Source organism: Canis lupus, chromosome 16, assembly GCF_011100685.1.
Source record: "Canis lupus familiaris isolate Mischka breed German Shepherd chromosome 16, alternate assembly UU_Cfam_GSD_1.0, whole genome shotgun sequence".
Classification (NCBI taxonomy): domain Eukaryota; kingdom Metazoa; phylum Chordata; class Mammalia; order Carnivora; family Canidae; genus Canis; species Canis lupus.
The window spans coordinates 40,171,815-40,184,338 of record NC_049237.1 but is presented as its reverse complement, the minus strand read 5'-3'; positions in this window follow the sequence as shown (position 1 = coordinate 40,184,338).

Here is a 12,524-nt window from a genome sequence, read left to right as displayed (position 1 = left end):
TTCCTCTGCTCATGATGATGCAAATCTCAGGGGTCAGGATCTTGTCTATTTTATTGCCTGCTATTTCTCCAGTGCCTGGTACAGAGCCTGACCCATATTTGTTGAATACATGAATAAATTCTTCATTCTCTTCTAAGTCCCAGTAAATCAAAGTTCCTTGCTTGGAGTTTTTAGTAAGCTTTCTGATTAATTGATTAAATGCTTTGTTGCCCCAAACTCAAGTTCCACAGTCCACCAAGCCTTTACTCTGATGTGCACTTAGAAGTCAGAAGAAGAGAAGGGGGAAAGTGAGTGTGTACCAAACGATACAAGTCTAACACTGGAGCTGTAGTCTCCTATAGAGACTGTGACTTGTGAATGTCTTTCTCATACATGTATGTATCTATTCATCCTTTTCTAATCAACCCATACTTATTTGTGATGCCTAGTAGGCATTCAAGCTGATATGTTGAGAAGATAGCAGGATTAAAGACTCAAGTTCCGGAGAGAGGTCCAGGCTAAAGATAAATATTTGGGAATCATCTGCATTTCAGTGGAATTTAAAACCAAGATACTGCATGAGATCATGCAAGTACAGATAGAGAAAAAAACCTCTGAAACTGAGGCCTGCACATTCCAACAGCTAGAAGCTGAAAGGTGAGAAAAAAATAGCAAAGACTGAGCATGATTGTACATCTCTCTTCAAAGAATTGTGAGAAAAACCAGATGAGCATGGTCTCTGGAAGCCCCGTAAAAATAGTGCATGAAGTGTGTGCGCTGAGAGAGCAAGGATGTATCTGAGTTAAATGCTGCTAAGTCAACTAAATACAGGGACAGGGAACCAGCCACTGACCTATTAATGCAGGATATTTCTGGCTTTCATTGTGAGCACGTTAGATGCAGCACTGTGGGCATGTGCATGAGAGTTGGAAGAAACAAAGATTATAAATGATTCTTTTGAGTACTTTTTGTATAAAAGGAAAAGAGACCAGAAGCTAGAGGAAGAAGAGAAGGTTTTGGTAGTCACTGTCATTTTAAAAATGACAATTTTTTTCAATTTTAAAAATAAGAGAAATAATAGTGTGTTTTTTTCTCCTAAGTCTCCTTTCCACAGGCCAATGGCAGAAAAGACTTACCGACTTTGATTTTATACAATTATAGTACCTGTATAAGTGAATAATTAATCTGTTCACTTCAAATGCCAGAATTCACATTTCTTAAGAAGTACACTAACACCTCATGAGTCAATGCATTGCCTTCTATAAGGCAATATTGGTTTTCCAACATATTGGAGAGAAAAGAGCTTAACACTGAAGAGAAAGCCATTTACCTGGCCTAGTTTATTTTATTGAAGTAGAATGAAAATAAGTATATTGAGCCAGATACCACTAAAGCACTAAGAACTCTGTTTTTATTATACAATAGTTATAAAATTAAAAGTTATAACAGAAATGGATTGCTTCATGGCACTTGGAAACACAGATAATGTCGGTTTTTAAAATATTGGTTGAAGTCTCCAAAAACCAGGTTTGGTGGAGTTTTTAATCCTAGCCAATTTAGAAGGCTCCATCCCCACCCCTTCTATTATATAAATACCCTGGGAACTATATTACCTTTTAATACATCCTAAAAAATAGGATGGGCCCTAGTTGCCAGTGTTGGATCTGTGCTTGGCTCCATTTGGTCAATGAATGCCAGCAGCAACACTGGAAATTTTTTTCCCCACTGGATCAAGTTTGAATACAGGAGGCTCCTGGCCAAGGCTATAGAGCTCAATGTTCGGTACTCACTGGCCACCAAACAGACATCCACTTCCAGAATTCATTTTCCTTTAAAGGAACTATGTTTGGGCAGGTACAATTCTGTGACACTTAGAAAACCCCTATCCTCTTTTCCAGTTATGAGGACTGGAGTCCTCAGTGCCACCTCTTCAGAGTCTCCCCCGTCACTAAACATCCTCTGACTTTGGCAAGTCCAGCTTAATCACTGAAGTAGTCAGTCTAAGGTCTTCATATTAAAAAACAAAACAAAACAAAACAAAAAAAACTGATTAGAGATTTTCTTCTGGGCAAACTATGCACCTTAAAATTTCTCTTTTCTGCCAACAAATGCACAAAAAGACTTATTTGTGCATCTGGAATGTACAGGCATTCAGAATAAAGTGTCCCAGGGAAGGGCAAAGCAATGAATATGGCTTCTCAAATGAATCACCCTGCTGCACTGGCATTATTAAATGTAATTGTAGGGTAAATAGGAGTCAGAAGTTACAAACTACTGTATCCTTCTCTGTTATTCTTAATTGCTTTTCTTTTTTTCTTTTTCTTTTTTTTAACAGCTCTGAAATTCAGAAGGATTAAGGAAATTGTCCTTAGTCACTGCTGGTTGAATGTAAGTCCTACGGTGCAGTATCCTGCTCATGGACCAGCTGCTAGCTCTGCTCTCTGAAAACATGAAGTGGCTGGGTGTTAAGGTGATGTGGTGTCACAAACAGTACAGTAGAGGATACATCTTCCAATTCAACCCAACCCCACACATTCTTAAAGACCAAACTGGTTCTATGCAATATGAAAGATAATCATTATTTGTTCCTTATTTGCACTTGTTAGTGAATGAGATGGATAAGAAAAGTAAATGAGGATCATTAAGAAAGGGCTAAGTATGGTAAATACTCTGAGAGGCAGAATGTGCTTCTGCACAGAGAAGCAATAAAAGCAGCCTTAGAAGAAGGAGTAAAGCCAATATTTGACATCAGTCTTGAAGAAGTGAATTTCAAACTCTAGGCCTTAACTCTGGTGGTAGAAAAATAAACTTATTGAATACATGCAGTATTTTAAAGAATCAAATCAAATTGAAAAGAGAATGTCAGAGGGCATCATAAGTCATAAGGTTAATTATTCTTCCTCAAATTCTCATTTCAAAATATATGTACAAAAGTATCTCAGTGATCATGTAAAATATTCTTTTTAATTGGTCTTAGCTAAAAAATAGATAAGGAATGTTTGTTACTGTTGCATGGAATCTGATCAGATCCAAGTGAGAGACAGTATGTCAGCGGTACTATCATAACCAAAGCTCAGACAGAGTAAAGATGTAGAACCTGCTTAGAGGTGATGACTGGTCTCATTTATCTAAATCACTGAGTAACAAAGACTAGTGAGAGGTAATAATATATATAGATATCTTAAGAAAATAAAAATAAACACCTCAAACTTAAAATGTCTAAAAATAGATATTTTCTTTCCTGTCCCCATTTTTTTTTCCTTTAGTCTCACGATCTCTAATAATTGGCACCTCCCACTCTGTTGCTCACGCCAAAAAACTAGAAGTCTTCTTTGGGTCATCACTTTATTTTCACTCCTCCCCACACTAATCCATCAACAAGTTCCGTTGCTACTTCCAAAATATCTCAAAAACCTCCACTGATCTCATTACAGCTAGAATAAAATCCTAAATTCATACCATAGACTGCAAGTCCTACACAATATCATTTCTGCGTATCTTGCTAAACAAACCACTTGTCATTCTCATTCCTCAGTGACCAGCTTCCTTTCTGTTCCTTGTTCATATTAAGGCCTAAATTGGGGCCTTTGCACTTATTTTCTTTGCTTAAAATATTCTTTCCCCATTGCTCTTCCTTCCTAGAGCAGGTCTATTTAAATCTCTTAAGAAAACATTAGGCTACCTCCTCAGAGAGAACTGTCCTAGTTATTTTACATATTTTCAGCTTGTTTTCATCATTCATCATAGTTACCATAATCTGGACTTATGTAACTTATTAGTCTGTTTATTGACTGGAGTGTTTACTGATCATCTATCTTCTCTTCTGGAAGATAAGTGTCTTGTCAACCTTGCTCACTACTGTACTCAAATACCTAGTAAGTTCTTAATAAATATGTGGTGAATGAATGAACCCCACAAAAGAGCTAAACCTACAGAATTGGTGAGGAAAGAGTCTTAAAAGTATGACAGACAATAGCCAATGTGGAGAAATTGAATATTTATAGGAAGTCATATGATCAGGTGCTTGCTTTTGAAAGATTAATCTTATAGCTCCCTATATACGCAGTCTAGAAAATTGAGATGGAGAAATATTTAAAATTGTATTGCATTGGGGAAAGCTGGAGGCACGGTACATGGGAAGCTATGCCATTTTGCAACTTCCCACGAGTCTATAATTACTTCAAAATAAAGAGTTAAAAAAATTGTAGTATTCCTCAGGGGCTGTAATAATGACCAAAATTACAAAAGTAATGCAATAGAGTTTTACTTGGAAAAATAATTAAGGGAAAAAGTAATATGTCTTAATTTAGTATGTTTTGTTTTACACATTTGCATTAATGTGAGCTTTCTATTTACATACTTTATTTGCATGCTCAACTTGAAAGCTTTGAACTTCAGTAGCTAACAATACACAGAAATATATAATGGGCCATCGCAATATTCTATGTCTATTAACCAGAAACCGTCACCTATAAATACGAGCTGTATTCGGTGGCTTGGTGCTCATGTCACACTCCCTGTGCCCCCCGCAAATTCCGTCCACCATTGTCACTGTGCACTGACAGCATTTGACCTCAAGAGCACTGTCCATCTTTCCACCCTCTCTGGAACTGCAGGAAAATTATAAGTGATTCATATACCCAGAAGTCCTCAAGAGTATGAGACCAATACAAAGTGGATTAATGTCCCAGCCTTCTGTCCTTCAGAAGGATAATTCTAGAAGGTTAGCTATACATTTCTCAGGAGGTCTCCATGGAATCAATACCCCCCTCTGCCCCAACCCACAGCAGCAACCCATTTGATTCTTGCTTTTTCCTTGTTTCACCCTTCTTTTCCCTCCTTTTTGCTTCCTAGGACTCTCTAATTCCTAAATAAATTACCCTTACCCAAATCCTGGCCTCTGCTTGCAGGAACTAACACAAGGTTAGGGTCTGAAGTGATCCTAGAAAATAGAACCCCAGGTTAGGATACTGGAGATGGATCACTTGCCCATCAGATGCCAGCAAAGATGGTAGGGTGGTGAAAAGTGAACCGACATTGGCCTTTGGCATGCTGGCATCACAATCCTTTCATCTCACATGGATTGAGACGAAGTACAAGTGGAAGGGAGAGTGTTGGATTACTTAGTAGCTGTAGCACATGAACAAGACGAGAGCAATAGAAATTATGAGGATTGTGTGCTGGCAAGTTTTCCGTATCTATCTTGGAATCAATCATCTGAGAAAAAAGAAAACATAGGCTCTGATGAGTAAACTATGATGTCAGGGCTTTCTGGCAATGCTATAAGTGCTGTATGGCAGCATTTAAGGAAACTCTCACCATTTGCAGCATTCGGTTGTACCTTGATAAATATCCAGCCCAGGTTTTAATTAAAAGATTAGCAGGAATACAACACTGGATGTACAGCTCGATAGACTTTCTATACTAAATTCAGTGCTTTGTCAGAGAAAAGGAAAGATCCTGAGACCAAGTATAAGTATATTTTTGTGGCTGTGCCTGAGTATCAGGAAACCTCATTACTCTCTATTCCACAGGGCTAGCAGAAGTGATCCTCTTTCCCCTAGAATTGAGAAAACCAGCTCACCTGTGTCTGGATGCCTTACAGGAATCTTCCCTATGTTATGTCTTACAAAACAATGTTTTGTACTTTTCCAGATACGTTCCATCTTCTCTCATTACAAGCAGGCCAATAGCTAGAGTCATGTCTCAGCATGGGTCTAAAGGGGAAACACTCTTTCTACTTTGCGACTATCCACTGAGAGTTGGGACTTGGCCAATTTATATGGGTGGGAAACAGGGGAACAGTGCGGAAGTGGATCTAGGACTTGTTAGACTGGAAGGGAGGTGGAGTATCAGGTTTGGAGAGAGTTTATTGATGTGGAGGACTTTCCACATCTCAGTGTCTTGAGATTTTTACCTCCTAGATTGACAGTAGATAGAAACATTAAGAAAACTCTTTAAGTTTGCTTAGTTTGGACTGCCTTACCCTCTTGCCTGGCTTTAAGTCACATTCCCAAATATCTCATCACTTTTTTCTCCCTCCAGTTGTGTTTATGTTTAAAACCTATTTCTAGGATGCTTAGAAAAAACCTGGCCAGCTCAGGAAATGTCTCATCAAAAATCTATGGCATCACCAACCATCTGCATTTATTTATGGTAATTTTGCCAGTAATGTAGTACTCCACGTTACAGGAAAAATAAATAAAATGGTCGACCTGTACCCATTTTTGTTTTAATATTTGATTTTTCTTCCATTAAATTTTAAGATGTGTTTCAGCCCTAAAATTCTGTAACCTGAGTATAAGATTTTAAATTGTATTTACATATATCAGCTATGATGCCTTTAAATAGCTTTCAATGGCGATCTCAAATATGCTCTAAAAATAAGAAAGTGCATAGTCTCTCAGAACAAAAGCTCTAGAACTAGGTTGGCTCTAGGTGAGTTATGATCATTAAGGAAATGTCACCAAAGAACCAGGTTATTTCCTCTCTCTGCTTCACCCTCTTTGATGTTTTGCCTTTGCCCTTGGGTTGACTCCCTTCATTTTATGAGGCCTACAGAATCTCTAGAGGTGTTAGTTCTAAATCAGTAACTACAAAGCCACAAAACACAGCTCCCCAATATCTCCTTAAGAGCTAGAAAACAGATCTCGGAATCCCTTCCAGAAGGGTCATCAGCCTCATCTGGGTCACTTGCCCAACCTGAGTAACAAAAGGCATGAAAATAGGACTACCATGATTGTCTTAGTCTAATTGGAATTCACTCCAAGCTGTGGATCAGGTCATTCCTTTGATACTGTGGTAGTGAACAAAGTCAAGATTTTAGAAAGGAACACAGGGAAATGAAAATGGGTTATATAATCAGTTGTATCTCTTATACACAATTCTCAGAAAGGACCCTGAGGGCAAGGTCATGAATCTGTTATCCAAGCAGCCTGCAGCACAGTTGGCTAGGCCTGAGTTAGGTACCCCTCAGCATTGTGATCTAAGGTTTGCTGTCTGCCCTTCTGACTGGGCCACAGAAACAGAGTGAGTTGGCACTTTACTTCTGCTGATCAAGGGTCCCAGAATGACCAGAGCTTTATGTAACTTAAACTCAATGTTAATATCTGAACTCAGTCTCTGAAGGCAACCAAGAACACTACCAAAAGCAGATAATAAATAACAGTGGGGGGATCCCTGGGTGGCACAGCGGTTTGGCGCCTGCCTTTTGCCCAGGGTGTGATCCTGAAGACCCGGGATCGAATCCCACGTTGGGCTCCCGGTGCATGGAGCCTGCTTCTCCCTCTGCCTGTGTCTCTGCCTCTCTCTCTCTTTCTCTCTCTCTGTGACTATCATAAATAAATAAAAATAAAAAATAAATAAATAAATAACAGTGGAACAAGCAGCCTTATTTTGTGGTTCTGGCAACAGCAAATGCACTTGATATATGGCATGTGCTTGCAACTCTCACCACAGGTCCCACATGATCTTAAAGAATGATAGAGATGTTTTGCACAGCTGGTTTTCCATAGGCTTACATCCAAGCCAAATACCTAATACAAACAGAAGCCTTGGAGAGGTGACTATACATGTGTGGGCTTGGGTATATCTTTCTTTAGGTTTGCAAAAGAGGTCTTTAAAACTGTTTTATCAGACAAAATACATTTTCAGTGAATTGTTGCTTTAACTGTCTTGAGCAAAGCTATGAGGGAAAGTAATCCCTAGTTCCCTAGTTCCCTAGTTTCCCTATGAGGGAAAGAAAATCCTAGTTAAAGTAAATAATCCCTTCTTAATTCCTCCTTTGTGCAAATTTAGATTTATGTCCTTTGAGTTTTGTTTTGTTTTTTTTTTCAATTCAGTTATCTTGAATTTAACAGTTCTGGACAGTTTAAAATATCTATCTCCTTGTTAGAATAATGTCACGTATTAAAATACCTATCAGAAATAGAACTAGTTAAATTCTGTAAGACAAAAATACATGAAAACATTTCAAAATTCAATTACAAAATTTGAAATACAAAAGTTATCCAACCATTTCAGTGAGCTTGTATTTCAACAATGCAAATTTGTATGAAAAATTAATATACATTTTCCATTTTTCCTACTCATAAAGCAAAACTATCAAATTATATACATAAGGTTAGTCAAAAATACAAATGCATTTCCATATTCATCCTTCTCAATTTTTTTTTTGAGTTGCTTAATTCAGCCAGATTAGAAGACATTTCTGTTCAGAATCACATTCCTGCAGATTGCAACAACCCTCAACCAGCCTTTGATAGGAGAATTAGCTTGCAATTGCTTTCATCAACAATTTTAAGCTAAAATGTAGAGAGCTTTAAATTAGTTAAAAGATAGCAATTATCTTCAAAGGTCCATCTGAATAGTTGACCCTGTTCTAATTAACTCATGCATGTCACCACTGCCCCTCACAGCCATGACAGAAAAAATTATGGTAACTGTAAAGCAAATCAGGAAACAAAGTCATGGAGAAATTACCATGCTTAATTTTTGGTTAAGTTTCTTTGAAACTGGGGAAGAATTTAAAATGTGAGACTTTCTTTTCTGCTTTTTTTAAATACAGAAAGTAGGTTATTTGCATATGCTTAGGTCTAGGAACACCCAAAATATAACTATTTGTCAGACATAATCTGTCAGCTTTATAGAAGTTTAGGGCTGAAAGCTTATTAGCAATCTAATTTAAAGTCCTTTGTTATACAGAAGATGGACTCACTAGGCATTTAGTGGCAGAGCTGAGGCCCTCCTCATTTTCCTGGGTCTGTCCAAGATTTCATTATGCCCAGTATTCTGTGGAGTCTCCAAAAGTGATGTTTCCTAGAATGGTTCCAAGACCACTATTCTATAAGATATTGTTAACCTGAAAATAAGAGCTGCAATGGAAAGTAAATGAGCTTTTATTTTGGGATCAAAGAATTTCAGGTCGAAGAGTACAGATTTAGGTAGTAACCCAAATAGTATCCCACCTGGAGAGTGAAAGCAGAAGAGAAAAAGGAAAGGGAACAATTACTTGAGGTAAGAAAAGAAGAGGGTTTTCTGTGGGTGTTAACAAGCTAAGTTACTCAGGGTTTCACATTAATTGACTTCTGATTCTGTGGGAAGCAAGTCCACAGCCATTCTTGTGATCAGGATGTCCGTTCTGTAGCAGCTGTCCAACAACTGCTTAAAACAATTGTTGTTTTGCCTGGTCCAAAGGTTCTGGCCCAGTTCAAAGGCAGGAAAGGCAGTCTCTGCAGTGGCTGCTCCAGCTCTATTTTAAAATGGCTCCAGTGGGGCACCTGGGTGGCTCAGGTGGTTAAGCATCTGCCTTCAGCTCAGGTCACGATCTCTAGGTCCTGGGATCAGCAGGGGTCTGCCTCCCCCTCTGCCTCTGCCTCTTCCTCTGCTCATGCTTTGTATACTATCTTTCTTAATTGAATAAATAGAATATTTAAAAAAAATAAAATGGCTCCAATGGTGTCAATTATTCATGATATTAACAAGTGTTTCACAAGAAAGTGATCATGGACAAATAGTTACTTCTGGGAAGGGTTGGGTCAAAGTTAACCAGCCTTCATTTACAGAGCCTTTAATTTGCTCCTATAGACTCTGGGTGTTCACAAAGTCCATGTAGTCATTAGATTGAAATGTGTTACAGACTTAATTGACCTCCTTGGTTCTTGTTTTATCTTGCTGTTGTTTGTTTAGTGGAGTTTTGGGGGTTCTTTATTTATTTACTTTTTAATCAAAACACTCAGCATAAAAATAGTATTCCTCTGGATGGCAGAAAATGTTATTTGTATCACTTAGAATTTGTTTACTCCATGTTACAGGAAAAATTAAAAATAAAAGAGGCTTAAACAAAATAAAATTTTATTCTTCTCTCAGGCAAAGGAAATCTGGAGTATTTAGTCAGAGCTGTGGAGGTTCCAATCCTTAGGACTCACATCTCTTCCATCTTTCTGTTCTACCTCCTAGCTTGTAGCTTCTATCCCCAAGGTCAACTCATGATCCAAGTTGACTGCCCAAATTTCTGCCATTTTGTTCACAGTCTAGGAAGCTGCTGAGCAAGCTTCTTTTTAGCAGCATTCCCAGGGGGCCACACAACACATTTGTTGACAATTCGCCAGGACCACTAGAAAATGAAATAGTTTAGATGACTACATTACTTCTGATAAAATTTGAGTTCAACTAAGGGAGAACAAAAATGTGTAATCATTAGCAAGCAGTGTTTTCTGGATGGTTCTGGGGTAGAGAAGAGGAAGGAGGGGGATGTGGATGAGGAGAGGAAGGAGAATTGAAGAGAGAGGAGGCAGGAGGAGGAGGAGAGGAAGAGGGAGAAGTTGTTTGGAATGCTTTTTTAAAAAAGATTTTATTTATTTATTCATGAGACACACAGAGAGAGGCAGAGACATAGGCAGAGGGAGAAGCAGGTTCCCTGTGGGGAATCCAATGTCGGACTCAATCCCAGGACTCCGGGATCAAACCTGAGCCAAAGGCAGATGCTCAAACACTGAGCTACCGTTGAATGTATTTTCAAGTACACTTTATTACACAACAGGGATCTGGAGGTAAGGAAACACTTTATTGACCGTAGAGATGGGTTATCATTCCTGTCAAGATGTCTGCTCAAACATATCTCAAAGTTTGACTGATATCTTCTAAATGCTCAAATGGATGGCTCAAACTGTCTTCTTAATAAGCCCTAGCCTTACTTTCTGTACCTTGCATACGTTTACCAACTGCATCCATTATTATAATGAAAAAAACCAAGTAGGTGACAGTTCAATTATGAGATGTAATAGGGCCAAAGAGGGGTAATCACATTGGAAAGTTTGTTTTTTGACAGTTTATAACACCTTGTACTGAAGTGCTTACTGATTGCCAACTACTTTTCAAACTTAAGCCAAATTTCTCTCAGTAAACAGCAGAGAAAATGAAAATATCAAGGAAGAATTACACTTTGGTTATTGCAAAGGTTTTCTGTCAGTTCTTATAAGCATCTAAAAAGGGAAGCAAAACTTAACCAATCTCTAGTTTTCTTGAAGATAATATATATGCTGTTCAGAAGTGTTTTAAGTGGATCTCTTTGGAAGAAGTGTTCATATATGATTTTTTAAAAATATTAGTACATTTCTTCTTTGATAGAGTCAGAGATTGAATGTCACAAGATAAAAGGTACAGCACAGAGAATATAGTCAATGATACTGTAATAGCATATGGGGATAGATGGGAGCTACATTTGTGGTGAGTAGTGAGCATAGCATAACCCATAAATGTACCCAATCATTGTTGTACACCTGCAACTAATGTAACATTGTGTGTCAACAGTACTTCTATTAAAAAAAAAAGCAGAGGGGCATGTAGGTGGCACAGTAGGTTAGGTGACCAACTTTTGGTTTTGACTCAGGTCATGATCTCAAGGTTATGAGATTGAGCCCTGTGTTGGGCTCCACACTCAGTATGGAGTCTACTTGGGATTCTCTTTCTTCCTCTCCCTCTGCCCCTCCTGTATGTGCTTTCTCTCTTTCTCTCAAATAAATCTTTAAGGAAAAAAAAATGGAAATAGTAAGATCAGAGCAATTGACCTAATTGGGGGCAGAAATAGCAATTATCACCAGAGTATATGTGGAAGAAGGTAATAATATCAACACAAGTATGGTTCCATAGTTTTTGGTAATACTTAGGGATTTCCCTCTGTCAGTTGTGTTAAAGCTTCCTTGCACATTTCCTATTTTGAGCTCAACTTAAGTGGTCTGAGAGTGGTGGAAAAGAGGGATGAGAAAGTATCATGCATATTTCTGTGTCAGGCACCATATTGAATGTTCCATGCATATTTTAATATTAATATGCCATAATTAATTTGAAGATATTTATTAGTCCTATTTTATAGATGAGAAAAATAAAATGTAGACAGAATACATTTTAGGGGTGTGTGTGTGTGTGTGTGTGTGTGTGTGTTTAACAGGCTTATGCAACAGAATTGTGTTGCTCATCATCTTGGTTCCAAAGACATTTCCTTTCTGCTCTAACATGCCTGGCATATTTGCTTAGGTTGTTAGTTCCCCAGGAGTTATGCATTTATTTCAGACAGAATCTCTTAAAAACAAACAAGGTAGAGACTACAGGAAGAAAGAGGAAATGCTTTCCTTAGCAAGGTCTAAGAACTAAATTTACTTCCTACTAGAAGGTGAACTGAAAAACCCAGAACTCGGTATCTTTGGAGTTAGTCTGGTGAAAATTGACTCCATTGCAGCTCCTAGACAGGACTATCTGGATTCTGGAGTATATTTTTAAAATAAAGATTTCTTTATCCTGAAGAATAAATGACTAGTTGACTGGAGTAGAACCAGAGAGAACTCATGGTAGATACGCTTTTGGGACGGTGATGGTGACATAGGGATTCCTGGAATTTGGACTGTGACAGAAAGCTGAAAGTATACTCACAGTAACATAAATACCAAAAAGAAATGAGCCCCAGGGACAAAAGCAATGAGGAAGAATTTTGTCACCAGGTGAACTTACCAGAAAGCCATTGTGAACGAGGTACAAGCATGGAGCATAGC